This window comes from Vigna radiata, chromosome 1, assembly GCF_000741045.1.
Source record: "Vigna radiata var. radiata cultivar VC1973A chromosome 1, Vradiata_ver6, whole genome shotgun sequence".
Taxonomy (NCBI): Eukaryota; Viridiplantae; Streptophyta; class Magnoliopsida; order Fabales; family Fabaceae; genus Vigna; species Vigna radiata.
The window spans coordinates 30,652,933-30,670,591 of NC_028351.1; the positions used below are offsets into that span (position 1 = coordinate 30,652,933).

General features: G+C 31.5%; 1 long non-coding RNA gene across 1 annotated transcript; it reads right to left on the bottom strand.

Annotated features, from left to right (window-relative positions):
* Positions 1-12,703: 12,703 nt before the first annotated feature.
* On the bottom strand, positions 12,704-15,959 carry LOC111241357. Its single transcript, XR_002667315.1, has 2 exons — positions 15,798-15,959; positions 12,704-13,154 (listed from the first exon to the last, which is right to left on the bottom strand). It is a non-coding gene; the product is annotated as an uncharacterized LOC111241357 (long non-coding RNA).
* Positions 15,960-17,659: the final 1,700 nt, after the last annotated feature.

Below are 17,659 nucleotides of genomic sequence, written 5' to 3' on the forward strand. Positions count from 1 at the left end.
GAGAAGGAACCAATTTATTGTGGAGCTTTTTTGTCTGGACATTAACTAATCCACTTTCTCACCATGCCACGTGGAATGGAGTTTCTTGCATGTGTTTTTCATGTTGAAGCTGCTTAGGTGGCAGGGAAACAAGAACAAAGGACATAATGATTCACAAATTATCATGTTCTTAAGTGAATATAGGGACACTTACGGATATCAATTAAGTTCATGAAAATGGAAAACATTAGTTTGATATATTTTCATATTCATTTCACATTATAATAATATTTTAATAACTTTTTTTAATAATTTTTGACAATAGATATGGAAAAAAATCTCTTTAACATTTCTTTTTTGATAATTTTTTGACAACGCATACGTGGTAGTTTGTGATTGGTCTATTTCAAATATTTTTTTAGAATAAATTCAAAAAGACCAATAAAATAGTGACACGCCCTGTTATAAAAAAGTTGTTAAAAAAGAGTTGTTAAAATATCATTATCCTAGATTATGTGTTACTATTTTATTAGTTTGTATATTTGAAACAAACCAATCACACACTATCATGTAAAAAAGTTGTAAAAAAAGTTATTAAAAATATGTTTTTCTCATGGAAAATTATATCTTTAACAACTTTTTTACAATAGTTTATGTAGTAACTTGTGATTGATTCGTTCAAATATACAAATTAATAAAATAGTGACACATAACCTGTTATAAAAAATTATTAAAATATAATAGTCCTTTCATACGTTATTTTTTCACTCTATATGTATCAACCTATCAACCTATTATTGTTCCATGAAAATTTGATGAATCGATTGAAATTTTTAAGTTTTTAACTTGTGTATTCGTTGTGCTTAATTTAACATGTCAGAGAGGAAGATGGTAAAACCGACCCACTTGTCCCCTCTTTCTAAAAATGAAAAGAAAAATTGTAAATTTTCTAATATTATTTTAAAAATTTAAATATATAACAATATTAATCATTTATTTATATATATATATATATATATATATATATATATATATATATATGAAATTTTCTAAAATATAAAAATTTGAAAAAACTTTGTGAACTAATCCATCAACCCAACGAAAGGTTAGAATTTTGAGCTCCCTTTATTATGATAGGTCAATTCATCCTGTCTTACTTTTAACGTGCCAACGGTGGTGAACGACACGAACTGATCCGTTTTTTCATCTATATTGACACATTTTACATTATATATGAAAGACACTCATTTATAATAATATTTTAGTTATACTCATTATATATGAAAAAGATCTATTTATAATAATATGTTTTATAGTTAACTTCATATATATTAAGTTAATGTTAACTTTATTTAATTTTAATATTTGTTTTAGATATGGTTTGTTCAGTTAATACTAATCAAAAGATTTATTTAATGAAATTTAAAATGATTTTATATTTTCAAAATTAATCTTTTCTACCGTATTAAAGTTAATTAATAGCGTCGTAACTTAACTGACGACAATTTTTAGAATGTAATATGGAAACTTTTTATTCAATATAATGTGATATCATCATTTGTTTTTCTAAAATAATGATATTTAGTGTAAAAAATAATTAGTACCATGTATTATTAATTGAAAATATAAAAAACAAGATTTGATATAAGAGTTCTGCAGACATTGCTCCTATGCAGGTGCATACAGTGGTTGCATATGTGATAATAAAAGAGTTCTTCTCCCTTTATCTACAATTCAGTCAATCTTTTCTTGGTTTTTGATTGTTTTTTCACTTAATTTTTTAATATTCTTTTAATTACCACTATTTTTTATTTATTTTAATACCCTTTTTTGCTAATGACAGATTAAGAAAATAAGATAAATACAAATATTTTAATTTAAATAAAAAATGTAAATAAATAAAATGTTTATGATGGTGGTTGGATAAGGTTTTCTTAAATTTATAACGACATAGAGATAACAAGTGACAGATATGACAAGTTACAAGTATATTTTTTAATAGAAAAAAAGTATTAACATCATATATTCTCATCATAATTTCACATAATTTTAAATATATTTCACATAAAATATTCTTTATTTATTTTATACTTTTAATCCATATAATATTTTAAGATACTCAATTAAAAAAAATGTAATATAATATTTATAATATTTATAGTATTTATTCACAAGAGTTTTAACACGAAAAGCACGCTCTAGAAAGCATCATTTTCAGTCTGCACATGACAATGACAACAAATACGAGGTTGTTTTACATATTTGCCCTAAAAGCCACACCGAAACTACTGTATAAAACTTTTGTTTCAACTTTATTGTAATTCACACTTTGTGAAACCTTTTTAAATAAAATCATTAACTCTTGAAGTTTATGTTTTTGATTGATTTTTTTATTCTAAATTTTAATAAATAAATAAATACGTTTTAGATAATACAACACTCTCAGTTTTGCATAAAAAAAATTCTTACTCCATTGCATTTTGGTAAACACTAGTGCAAAAACGTTGTTTAATGTCATCCATACGACATCGGTTAGAGGGTAACCCGACGTATACTAATGGACGGTGGCATTACCGTAAATAAGTTGGTAAACAAAACGTTGGTTTTTAGGGCAAACGACGTCTATGATATAGTAGACGTCTGCTTTGCCCTAAACCGACGTCCAAGGGTACCTTAGGTAGGCGAGAAGACAGTCTTTTCTGCCCCCATTGACGTCGGTTGTGATGGGGGCTAACGTCTACCTGGTTGCAATTAATGTTCTTCACCTGATTCCCAGGCGCTTAGACGTCACGTAGTAAACAATCGACGTCTATAATGTTATAGACGTCTTGGCTCTCTTAACTTGACGTCAATGGGCCTGTCCAGAAGGCGGGAAGACAGTCAATTTCTGCAATATAGACGTCGGATTTCTGGGGGAGCGACATTTATGTGCCTGTAATTAATGTTATTCACCAAACTCGCAGGCACTTCAACGTCTGGTAACAAGGCGCCAACGTCTAAAATTTTATAGACGTCGGCGCCCCAGGACAACCGTCGTCTACTTCCCTGACAGGAAATGAAACGTCAATCCGATCAGCGTCGTCGACGTCGGCGCCCCGTGTGTCGACGTCTAACATGCAAAAGGTAGATTAAAAGTTATCTTGGACGTCATATTAGTGAGATAACCAACGTCTAGCTGACTATAGACGTCGATTTCTGTAGCAACTGATGCCTCTTTTCATGCTAAATAAACCACAGACTCGCAGTTTCGCGGCATTGCATTCCAGTTTCTGATAACATCATCGTCTTCCTCCTCTCCTTTTTCTCTCTTGCGGCATTGCATTCCAGTTTCTGATAACATCATTGTCTTCCTCCTCTCCTTTTTCTCTCTTGCGGCATTGCATTCCAAGTGTGTCTTTTTTTATTTAAACCGTTTAAACTTTGTTCAGTCCGATTATATTAGTCTTTCATCGATTATCTTCTGGTTTAACTGATTAAAATTTGTTTTCCTTTTGTTGTGTTTTAGTGTAGTTTTGTTCCCCTCTTGGGTTAACGTAGTACCACATTCTGCCTTTACTAGCTACCTCCTAGAAAAAGCGGCGTCTTTTGGATTTCTTGTGGCGTTTCGACCCAAAAACGACCCTGTGTCGTTGCCTAATTATCGTTTCACCGTAATTTTTCCCTCTTGCGATTGAAAATGGAACTAAGCAAGAACCCAAGTTCGGTTTTGGGTTGAAATGTCATGAGAAATTCAAAAGATGCAAGCTTTTTTTTCGGGGAAACTAGCAAAGACAGAGTGTGCTACTAGGCTATCCAAAGACAGGAACAAAACTGCACTAAAACACAATGACTATGTTAGACGTCGGTTAATGCATACATCGACATCTATAATGACATTAGATGGTGGTTAGTGACATGTTCGAAGTCTTTATGTGCTCTTAGACGTCGGTTAATACTTACTTCGACGTCTATATAGTGCCCTTAGTCGTCGGGTTAGGATTACACCGACGTTTAGTGACGTCGGACATGACACTAACTGACGTCTGTTATATGAAAGTTCGACGTCCCATTAGCGTCACCTGTAATGACGTCGGTTGTGGAAAAGACCTTAAAAACCCAAAATAACAGACGTCTAAAGCCCTTTCTGCACTAGTGAAATGTCACAGTTCCTCTGGACGAATATTCTTCAAGGTTTCATATGATTAAAATATTAATATAGTTTTTATTTTTAATTGGTTTTGTCAACTTAATCTTAATATTTTTTAATAAAATCTTATTTTTTTTTAATTTCGTTAATTTAATTTTTTTATTAATTTTGTTTAAATAATTAAGAAAGAATAATAAATAATGTATGTTATGTATCCGTTTATGTAAGAATTTAAAAAATAGAGTATTAGATTTGATATTAAAATAATGAGATTGGATATTTTAATGTTAAAATAATTTAATAATATAAATAGAATTTTATAAACTCGTCTTATGATCTAGAACTATCGTTATCTTTCTAAAACTCTTTCTCTGAGTTTTTTCTACTTTCTCTCTAAGATTTTTTACTCCTGGATCATCTATTTGACGGCCAGGAAGCATATAGAAGATCACGGCGATGAACTCTCCAATCCTCACCGATCAGATTTCATTCTAGAGCAAGTAAGTTTATGCTCCTTTTTTTATTCAATTCTGAGTTTAAGCTCATGCATAGAAGTTTCTTCACATGTGTCTATCGATTCTCTTTTCTAGTTTTTCACCGATCAGAGGTCGTAAGGACTTACTCTGATCATGCTTATGTGGTTTGTAGGTTTTTCTAGAGTTTCTTGAGCTCAAAGCAAAGGTAGTGCACTGGTAGAGTTGTGGTAGTTTCCTAATAAGGTAAGGAAAGCTAATTTTTTTGTTCATATGTAACAATCAATAATTTGTTTTGATGTGTTTATATGGTTTGTAACTTTTATTAACTTGATGCTTAAATGAGTGGTTGATGAAATATAACTATATGATAGTTTAGGTAAGTTGAAATTTAAGGAAATGCAGATTTTGATATTGATGACGTGATATTCATATGATTTGTATTGTGTGATTGTTATGTAATGGTTCTATGATGAATTTGATGTGGCATTGGGTGCAAAAATGTGGTAAGGTTTATGCTAGTGAAAATAAGAGGTTGTTGGGTTATTTTATAGCCAAAGGTAGGATATTAATAGGCCAACTACTAGAAGTATTGATAGTAAGTGCTATAAGGTCTGTTATAATTGGTATAAGTACTTATATGGTCAAAAATATGTTATGAAATTGAAAAAGAGGAACGTAGTTCAAATGTAGAGTTGTGTTATGTTAAAATAAGGGGCTTTGGTGAGTGGAATTTTGAGATAATGAGTGACTAAAGAAAACAATAGTTTTAAGGTTAGTTTTTAAGTCAATTAGGACTTGCCTGAAAACTGTTTGTCAAAATGTGCTTAGAAATAGGTAAAATGAAATCTTGAGCTTTTAAGAAGTGAATCGGTGTTGAAAAGCATGAATTCTTCTAAGGATGATAAAAACTAGAGGTTAAATTGAGTTAGATTTAGGTTGGTAAACTTATATGAAGGTTTAGAAATGATAAGGAAGAGTAATAGGTACTTATGGAGGTGTATGAGTTAGAACATGTGAGAATGAGGGGTGCAAATTCTGTAAAATTAGTGTTCTGAAGGATTTTGCAGAGTAGCTGGGCGAGCAAATAGCTCACTAGGTGAGTAATGTAGGTTTTTTGCAGTGAGCTTCAAAAGCTAGGCGAGCTAGCTCGCTGGGCTGGAGAAGCTCTTTGTTTGAACTCTTGTTAGGCGATGAGAGCTACTCGCTAGGCGAGCAGGTCATCACGACGCCAAGGTTAACTCGTTGGGCACCCTGTTTGATTGTGAGTTGTGTGTTTTTCTTTTCTTTTTTCATTAATAATAATTATTATGATACTTTAAAAGATGTTTAGTAAATTATATGGATTTGGATGATTTTATGAATGAGACTGTGATTGAATTAAAGTGTTGTTTGAAATGAATTTCTAAGGTGAAATTTTTTATAGTAGTTTCAAGTAATGTGATGTATTGATGTATGAACTCAGTCTTGAAAGTTATCCTGACTCTCCAATAATCACTCAATCTCAGATAGAGAAGGGGATTATGTGGTGAGGAGTAACAGGAAGTCCTAATCTATGGTATGGTGTTTTTTATCCATAAGTGGTAGACCAATTAGCCTTGTGGGTAGTTGGTATGAAAATGTGATATATGATGAATTTTAATATTTTGAAGTTTTGCTCAACCAAGAAATACTATAACATAACCAAAATATATTATGATTTAAATTATGTATAAGTAATAACTAAGCATATCATTAATTACAATTTGCTCAAAGACACAACATGAGTTTTCAAGGACATATGTACCATATGATTTAATATATGCTTACTTGCATTTCTAGTAGCAAGAAGTATATTTATTTATGACTTAATATGCAAATGAACCAAATATTACAAACATTTCATTCCTCATCTTCACAACTTTGAACAAATAAGTACCACATTTAGTACCATCAGATTTGCACTTGATTTTGTACACCCAACAACAACCAATAACCTGATTTCCAGGAGGAAGAGTGGTGATAGACCAAGTATTATTGGCTTCTAAAGCAACCAACTTAGATTTCATTGTCTCTTGCCAATGAGTGTGAGAGCTTGATCATAACATGTAGGTTCAATATCATTAGTAATAACGACAAGAAAAGAACGATGTTGAGGTGTGTAACAGTCATAAGAGATAAAATTGCAGAGAGGGTATCATGTACCTTTATTTGGAAAAGATGATGGGGATGACAATGGGTCGGGAGACACTACCTGATTGCAAATATAATCTCGCAAAGTTGTTGGAGGACCATGAGATCGTTGAGAACGACACAAGGGAACCATAGGTGGGGAAGTAATGGGAGGCATAATTTTGTTTTCTGTAGGTGTTGGTTGAGTGTATGAAGGAGTCTCAGACGGAGGATTATTTGGGATAACATTAGGTATGACAGGGTCTAGGGTGGTTGGAGGAGTATCAATGGATTCATACGGAAAATAGCCTCATGGAAGACAACATCACGACTAGTGAAGACTTGGTGAGTTTCAAGATCATATAACTTGTAAGCTTTGTGGCCAAGAGGGTAACCAAGAAAAACACATCTTTGGGCACGAGGAGCAAACTTATGAGAAACATGAACATTAATAGCATAAGCAAGACATCCAAAAACTCTAATGTGTGAATAAGAAGGGATTTTACTATATAGGCGCTCAAAAGGTGTCTTGTGTGAAAGAAGAGGTGTGGGAAACCGATTAATTATATGGACAGTAGTAGAAATGCATTCTGCCCCAAACTGTAAAGGAATATGAGCTTGAAAACAAAGAGCTCGTGCTAACTCAAGGATATGTCTATGTTTGCGCTCGACAACCCCGTTTTGTTGAGGTGTGTAAGTGCAAGAATGTTGGTATGTGGTACCTTGTATAAAAAAATCTCGCAGAGAAAAAAATTCCTTTCCATTGTCAACCCAAATATTGGCTATATTGGAATTAAATTGAGTTTTGACAAAAGAAAAGAAATTTATAAGAAGATGTTGGGTTTCACTTTTATGGTGCATGAAAAAAACCCAAGTAAAGCGAGAAAAATCGTCCACAATAGTCAAAAAATACCTAGCACCAGCAAGAGAAGGAATTTTATATGGTCCCCAAATATCACAATGAAGTAATTGAAAAGGTTTAATTGAAGAAATAGAACTAGTTGGAAAAGGAAGTCGTGTATGTTTTGCAAGAGTACAAACATCACAAGTTTTATTTTACTCTAAAGAGAGATTTAACAAAGTTTTAGCCATGAAGTCTAATCTAGATGGAGATAGATGTCCTAGTCATCGATGCCATAAGGTAGTAGAAGTGTTTGAAGGAGAAGATGACTTGGTGACATGGGCTGCTATGGATTGAATGGGAGTTTGTGACTTGTTTGATGTCATTGCAACCAAGTAATAGAGTCTGCCTCATTGTTTACCCAAACCAATTGTCATCCTCGTCATCAAATCCTGAAAAATACACCCAGAAGGAAAAAAGGTTACTGAACAGTTTAAATCTCGTGTGAATCGACTTACCGACATAAGAAATGTTTTCTTTACTATTAACAAGTAAGGTTGGTGAAGAAATAATGTGATCGGTAGCCCTACAATCAATTATAAGTTTGGGTGGTGACAAACCTGAAGAAACATTGGCGTTGTTGGCCTTAGGATTAGCTGATTGAGATGATTCATTACCCTGTATAATAGACAACATTTGTTGGAGTTGCAATTCAGTTAATCCATGCATTGCAGACTGCATCTGTTGCATCATTGGAGTCACTGTGACAATATTAGCTAAAGACTGACTACTCCCATTGTGCTTAGAGTAAGCATTCTTGGTTGTTCCATGCTTTGGGTGTTTAGGAGGATAACCATGTAACTTCTAGCATGTGTCTCTTGTATGATGATCTCTATCACAATGGGAACAATGCAGCGGCTTTCGATTAGATGAATTAAGAAGAGAAGAAGAGCCTTGTTTGCGTCGAACAACAAGGGCTACTGGTTCATTTTTTTGAACAGCCATGGTTGAAGCTTTTATTGTGTCACGTGCGGTGCTTAAATGTCGCTGTTTATCTTCTTGAATGATGGAAGAATAAGCTTCTGTAACATCAGGCAATGGATTCGTTAAAAGGAGTTGGTCACGAATGGCATTATAAGAGTCATTCAACCCCATAAGAAATTGCATCAATTTGCACCTTTTACTGCCAGCTCCACAAGTGCAGGTTGCATTACTATAGGAGCCTAACTCATCCCATAATTTTTTTAGCTTCGTGTAATAGGCTACAACTGTCATTTGATCTTGAGCCAAGCAAGCAATGTCTCTCTCAATTTGAAAAATTCGTGGTGCGTGGCTTTGAGAGAAACGATTTTGAAGATCTATCCAAACTTCATGAGCAATGTCATAGAAAATAATACTATCGACAATATCAAGTGACAAAGAATTATAGATCCAAGATAACACTATGTCATTGCATTTTTTTCCATGTTGTATATTCTTTTGGTTTGGCCTGAAAAGAAGGTGTCGTGAGAGTTCCATCAACAAAACCCAATTTCGATTTTGCATTCAAAGAGATGACCATGGTTGTGCACCAAGTCGAATAATTGTCTCCATCTAGAGGTTTGGAAACAAGAACCATTTCAAGATGGTCAGAATGATGGAGAGAATAAGAACTGTTGGAATTTAATTCATTTCTAGCCATGAGAATAAGGATAGAAAAAAAAATTGAGCAGAAGATCCTTCCTGCTCCTCCTGATACCATGTAAAAAAAGAAAATAGAGAAAAAATTGTTTTATTAATTTTGAATAAAATATAAGAGATATATACAAGAGACAATCTATAATTCTACTATTTTATCTCTATAAATATTTTATAATAATGTAACATTATTACTACAAATCAGCTATAATAATAAATATATTCTTTTAATAATCTCGAAATATCATTTATTTTCTAATAAAGTTTGTCACTGCTATCCGGTGGATGATATTCAATAGAATTATAACTTCTTAATTACTTTTAATAAATACAACGCTTACAGTTATTCACATATATAAAATTAGTATTATATAAAACTTATGATTAGCTTATAAACCCATTCTAATTCTACCTTCAGAACTACTTAAATCCGATATCCTCGAGTCATCTAAAGTTTTTAAGATTTTGTAACAAAACAGGGTTAAAGGATATTTTATATTGTCATTGTCACATTCAAAGTGAAAATGATGTTTTCTGACATATGCTTTTCCTGTTGAAACTTTTTTCGGACACTATTAAAGTGTTATGATTCTTCTACCTTTTCCCACCGTTTGGCATTTTGTTACTGACAGATTCTGCTCACAGTTCATTGTATCTTTTTCTATTTTTTATTAGTAAAAAATAAAATAATATAAAGTATTTAAAAAATTTTACAATATCTTAATGAAAAGATGATAACAGATAAAAGTTTGTCACGGTCAAGAGTATAAAAAACTTAAATAATTAGTACTTTTTTTACAATAAAGTTATTATTTATACATTAACATATTGTTTGTGAAACAATAAATAATCTTGACCTGTACCATTTAATATACTTAATATTTAATTGGGGGGTAAATATTATTTATGCATATACCTAAATAAGTAGGGTAAGTATTTTGTGTTAAATAACAAATGTGTAGTAAAGTTTAGTTTTAGTTTTATCAAAATTAAATCTATTCAAAATTAATTTTGCTAACACATCAAATAAACTATGTTAAATAAAATTATGAGCACTATATGAAAAAACACATAAGTATATTAGTGTAATATTTTATGTTGAAGATTTTGTTGTGTCCTTTATATAATTTGTTTATGATTGTATGTGTGTGTTTACAAAAGAACTTTGTCATAAGACCAACGTTAGTAAAAGAAGAAAATCTTACTACTTTTTCTATAATTAGAATGCAAAATTTATTGTATAGAAAATAACATTTTATCTATGTCAAGTGAAAATGACGTTTTCTAGCACGATTTTTTTTGTGTTGAAAACTTTTGTCGCCACTCATATGTAATATATTACAAGTTTAGATGGGAGGATCCACAAATGTATCTAAATGGGACCACATTTTTTAATTATTTATATATTTATTTTAATCTTGTAAAAGTATTTTAAAATGTTGAAAACATTGTTCTAAGTTTATTTTGAAAGACCGACGGTAAAGAAATTCTAATTATTATTATTATTACTATTATTATTATTATTATTATTTTTGTTGAAAAACTTTGACTTTCTCTTAAAACAAAAGCAATTAAAATAACAAGACGGGCACCAAAATTCTAAAAATATATAAAATAAACGAACTCATAAAATACAATGATAATTGAATCTCACCGTATCTTATAATAAATTATAATGTCTATTAATATATTCTACTTGATCTCTTCTCTTTATATTATTATTATTATTATTATTATTATTATTATTATTATTATTATTATTATTATTATTATTATTACAATTTATTTCCATCAACCTCATTTCACTTTTATGTAATTTCATTCATTTTAAAAAGTAATTTGTATTTTATTTTAACCTAATTTACACTAATTACATTTTATTTTGAATTATTTTTATTATCAAGAGTTAAACAATAATGATATTATTTTATTCATTAAAATATTTTTTTAACCCACTGGTTAATTTTTATAAAATTTTATATTAAATATCTTCATTTTTCATTATCTTTCTCTTAATCCAAACAACTGCACTTTCACTTTTTCTCATTCACTTTCTCAATTTCATTTTCAAATCTAAACATAACATTTAAAGATGATAAATTACCTTATTCATAATTTTTTCTTTCACTTTTTATATAAATCTCATCACACTTATATTTTTAATTTACGTTTATAAATATCCTCACACTCATATTTTCCATCTCTTCTTCATCCATATTTATCTTGTTCTTCCACACACATCTTATTCATTCAAACACTAATCCTTCATTTACCATTTTTTTTCTTATCTTCTTTATCCATACTTTTCTCTAAAATTTCATTCATACTCATCTCTTTTATTACACCAATCTTCTTCGTTTATTCTGATTTCTTCAAAAAAATTATAAATCATTGAATAAAATTGCACAGGTGATAAGATGAAAAATATTTTATTTAGAAATCTCAAAAACTTTTCTAATATCAATTTAGTCTAACTATTGAAAGATAATGAAAATTGTTTTTAGCAAATAAAAGAATTCTTCAAATGAAATAGAAATCAATAATACAAAGAAGATAAGTTTTTATATTATCTAGTAAAAGAAAAGTAAAGTTTATGCTATTAAATCCTGAAAGTTAAACACTCTGATACCAAGAAAATACACAATAAATAAAAATATTAGTAAAAATATATTCAAATGTAAGACAAAAAAAATATATAATTGATATACATCATTGGAACATAATTATTGAAAGGTTTTAATAAGAGAAAATATATTGAAGATTTGAATGAATTTCATAACAATCCAAACAATGAGAAAAGATAGGGAAGATATAAAGTATGTAGTGTACATATATTTTAGATAGAAAAATTATGATCTTAGGATAAGTTTTTTGAATTAGGGAGAAAAAATACTATCCATTTTAGATAGAAAAATATCAATACTTATAAAAATATTTCCAGAAATATAATTTATATTTAAGATTGTTGATAACAATATGATCTTGCAATATGAGATCATAATTTAGTACCCTTTATAAAACTCTTAAAAGTTTTTTTTTTAAGAAGTTTCAAATATAAATGGGATTTAATATAATAATCTATTACTGAATAAATATTTAATTTATCTTAGTCCTTACTATATGATCAATGAATCCTACCTTCAAGTAATATGAAGATTCGTTTCAGAAATATATTTAAGTTACCCAAATACAGGTTTGTATATTTATTGGGAGTGAGTTTTGATGTAGCAATTTTATTGGGATATCAAATTTCTATAGTGCTAGAATCCATCTTTTATGAAAACAAAAAAAAAAAACAAAAACAGAAACAAAAACATAAGTGAATAGAATTCCACAAAAACAGTTATAATATCATCATACTGCTTCAATTCTACTTTGGGAGACAACTTGTTTCTTTCTTGAACACTAAGAAATTAAAATAAGTCGTAAATAAAATCACCCCTCGCAAAACTCTGATTTTGCGAAAATTAATTTTCATAATCGTTCAAATTAAAAAATTCAAATGTTACTACTGTTCCAGAATTTAACTTCTGAAATCACTGTCATTCATCCAAACATGGCGTGACAAACAAGTCAATCCTTGATACTGGAAGCATGTTTCTGATTTGAACTTCTTAACCAAAATTTCAATAAAATTTAGACAACCAAATTACAGAGGAAAAAAAAATAATAGCAATAATATTTTAATGAGAATAATATGAAACCTAAAGAAACCAAACAAACTATGATGCTCTAAAGATGATGCTAAACTTTGCCGTGACTTGAAACATTATTTGTGGTCACTTTCCATTCCTTTGGCTTACACTTTCCTAACCTGGATATTGTGCGTGGATTGGAACCTCCATATGGGTTGCCTACCACTTTGTACAAGTGCTACTTCTTCTCCTTCCTTCACCATTCCTTGCTTCTGCACATCCAAACCATGCAAATGTGATCATTAACAAAAAACAAAAGACCATGTAACAGAGGAATCTCTTCAGTAGATAGCATCTCCTAAAAAAGATTCAGTAATCCTCTCCAAAGTATGTTCTATAAGTTAATGAATATCATATTACAGCCACGTGTAAGCTACTGATTCATACATCAAAATTAGATTCAATAAAGTTAGACACAACATTCATAAGGGTCCTTTTTACTTTGATAGGAAAGTGCATAGGAATTGGAAAGCCAATTGTCCATCATCTCACTCATTTAGTGGCACAGCACAAAAACATGTTTGTCATAATCAAGATTTGTTAAAAGAAATAGCAGACATTTCCAATGGTCTGTTCCATGTGAAGCATTTGCATACAACAAGGGACATGAGATTCAAACAATAGTGATTAAGTACTCGTCTAAAAGCATAATTCTTGAATGTAAAAAGCTACTATCTGATAACGGTTTAAAACACCGTTATTTGTTATATGATTTTGATAATTAAAACATCCTTTTTCATTTAGAAACTTACTTGGACTCATGGGTTTTCAATAAAATGTGTGAATAAGAGAGTTGAGGTGGATTTAAACAGTTTTCTAACAAATTCCACTTGTTTTGACAGAGATTGAAGGAATACTGGAAGAAGAAGTGAAAAGCCAAGAAGATGGAGCTCAAAAGAGGTCAAAAAGGCATCAAAAAGAGGGAAAACGCGAAGCCCGAGCGACAGGAATGAAAAACTGCGCGAACAGAATCACCGCTGCTCGCCCGAACGGTGGCCCAGATGCCCGGGCGACGGACGGTCGAAGCTTGGGTGTCCAAACCTGACGCCCAAGCCCAACATGAGTCTCAAATCTCGCCCAGGCGAGCTCCCTACGACGCTTGGGTGATACATCACCTAGATCAGACCCTGTTTCTGCTCTGTTTTGATTCTTTCGGACCGAGCCGCACTTTGGGACGCGTCTGACACTATTTAAAGGACCCTGGGACTCTAGGTTTTGCATCCCTGGCAGAAGAGAGCATAGCAATAAACTCCTAGCCAATTCTTAGTCTTCCATTCTTCTTCTTTTCTTCCATTGTTCAAAGGTTCCCCCATGTCTATGGGGAACTAATTTCTATTTGTTGTTGGGGAATGATGTAACCTTGTAAACTCTCATGTATTTGAATTGATTCTTAATTCCATATGCTTTTTCATTAATTGTTAGAGTAATTTATCTCTTCTTATTGCTTGCTTATACAATAGCATGATTTGTGAGTTGCATGAGTGCCGACATGTTCCTTTCAATTCAGGTCTTTGTTAAATTATTCCTAAGGGTTATATTGCTCAGACATGAGGGTAAGGGTCTTAGTCATCTTAACCTCTTGATCTTCACATCTTTTTACAGGGAATGCTAGGAATTGTATGAACTAGTAATTAGGGACAAGCCTATTTACCGCGACATCCGGTTCAAGTGTTTTAGCGAGGGATGTTGGCATTAATGAATAAAGAAGAATTCTTATATACATGAGAGGGAACTTGGTGAAATCTAACCCCAACAACATACCCATTTCATATTAATCAACCTCCATTCATCTTTGTGCTCTTTTGCCACTGATCAATTTTATTTTGCTTTATTTTATTCTTTTTTGTAGTACAACCCATGATCTATTTTATTTTAAGTCTTAATGATGGAAGCTTCCTTGCAAATCAAGCACGAACAACTTCCAAGATCAGAAGTGGCAGCAGATTGAAGGTTGAAAGTGTGGCACGGTAAGTGTTTGATGAATGTTTCAATGAAGGTGTGTGGGTGAATCAAGGAATCTCAAGCTCCGAAAGCCTTCCAAGAGGGAAGGAAGCTAGAGGAGAGGGTGCAGAAGAGGCACAAGTGTTTGAACTCTGAAAAATGATTCTGGAGAAATCTCAACAGCATTTCATTAAGTTTCAAAGTTGGATTTTACAATGGAAGGAGTCTTCCTTTTATAGATGAAGGAATGACTCAATAACGTGCTAAGCAAGCTTCTACTTATGTAAAAGAGGCGTGCTGAGGAAGCTACACAACCTAGGAGGCTTGGGATGCAAGGCAGAACTTGCCAGCTCAACAGAAATGCTGAAGAAGATGAAATTGTTGTGTCAGTACCGCTCGGGCGGTAGAAATGTGCCGCTTGAGCGCCAGCAGCTACTTCTTCAATTCTATGTTCCTTTGCTTCTCCTTGCTTGGTTACTCCTCCAAGTGTTTCCAATGCTTTATTAATAACCTACAAACATAGTAAAATGTATTTAGTTAGAGAGAAACATGCTAAGACTTTAGAAAGGAAAGATTAAGTTCTCAATCAACTTCCCTTTTATAATCTTAGTGTAGTTGGTGCTTCATTGGATGAAAAGTCTCTTTAGGGGTTGCCATCAATTAATTAATCTTGTTTTTCACACAATTGTTTAGCGCCGAGAGTCCTCTGGGATACGATACTTGGTCTTACCATTTTATATTGTGCGACTCGGTACACTTGCCGATTTGCCCCAACACTACCTTGAAGGTATTGAGGCTGGAAAACCATATGTGGATTTTCAAATCAGTTCAAACAAACATTAACCATGTTACTTGGTACAAGTAATTTGAATCCAAGACAACTAAATTATATTGCATGTCCTCCAAATATTTACCAGCAGAAGGTCTAAGGCTCTTTTGAAGGTTGCTTCAGAATCGTCACAAAATTCCATGTATATGGGACAGACTCCTTGATACAAAGCAAGCCTCTATTGCACCCTCTTCCTGCATGAGCAACAAGATTAGGTTGATAATAAATTAGTCATCAGTCATGGCATAAAAATAGATAAAAATAAACATATTGGAATTTTGTGACTCAAATAGTATGTGGTTGAAACAATAAAAATTGTTAAATAAAAATATATTCCTTTCCTATTTCTTAGGAGGACTTTATGCAAGTTTCCCTTTCATTCTTTGGCCTCTTATACGCTAAAACCCAACAATTGGTATCAAAACAAAAAAGGATCTTACGGGATCTGTGATATAACCCATAAACACTTAGAACCACAAAGTAGCCACCACACATAAAATGAAATCTCAAACCTTGTTTACTACTGTTTCTATACCTGTATTTGATGGACAAAACTATCAAATGTTCGTTGTCAAAATGGAAGCATATCTAGATGCTAACGATGTATGGGAAGCGGTAGAACAAAGCTACGAAGTGGCTCCCTTGCTAGATAATCCTACAATTGCTCAAATGAAAAATCACAAAGAAAGCAGGCTTTGGAAAGTCACCTCCAAACATGGTGGGACTTCACCAAACGTCCTCGCCGGAAAGTCACCTCCAAAGACCTCCAGTGCTCTTCTGATGATGACTCCTCTCCCTCTCCTCAAACTAATGTTGTGTATGAAGGTATCCTAGGACGTCCAGACCACGATGATTCTTGGCTATGGTGTTAGACGTGGAAGGGTGTTTGCAGAAGTCATTAACAAGTTGGGCATGAGTGATATTCATGCGCCAACGTGAGGGGGAGTGTTGAAGATAGAATTTGAATTTAAATTATTGTTGCACTTAGTTAGGAATAAGTTTTAAATATTTAAAGTTGTTTTCTATTTTTAAGTTGTTTCCTATTTTTAAGTATAAGTTGTTAATATTGCTTATATAAATGTACTTCATTTGAGAAGGAAAAAATGAATGAATAAGAGAATTATCTCCCATAATTGTTTCAACATAATCTAAAATTTAAAAATGAATGAATATAGTCCTTTAAACTTAATTATGTTGAATTTTTTGACATATCAAATACATTTCCTAATTGATATTGAAGCTGGAACATGTTAAGCTATATAAACAACTCATAACGTATAAAAAATTTAGTGTAATTGCATTAAAAAAACTATATTTATTCATTTGTTAAAATTTGGACATCAAAATGTATCAAAATTTTATGTAGAAACGAATTCTAATTTAGTGTCAAAATTTAGAAAACTAAATAAAATTTAAAGAAAGACTTTTACAAGACCGAGATGAATAGATTATATGAAGGATCACCTATTAGTTAAAAACAATCTTTTGCACACACTTTTCTTAAATACATGTTCCTACAAATAATGAAAGAACGATAGAAAAAAAATTCTCATTATGCAGTGAGGTTGTAAGTTTTTCAAAGGAAGTTGATTTATTCTCTTCCCTTTCTTTGAACATTTCCTTTTCCACAATTGGTTTTTCTTTTATCTTGAATATCTACTCACATTTTATCTTTTGATTTATAAGTGAATTCTAAAGCATCTATATACATTATTTAATATAAGAGAATATGGGAAGGTTTGTTATTAGACCTTCAAAAGGCTTAAGACAATGGGACCTATCGGTTCCATTTCTTTTTCCGTTAGTGGTAGAAGAGATGTCAAATATGATTAAAGAAGCTCAGATAAGTGAAATATATATATATATATATATATATATATATATATATATATATATATATATATATATATATATATATATATATATATATATATATGAGTTTGCTAA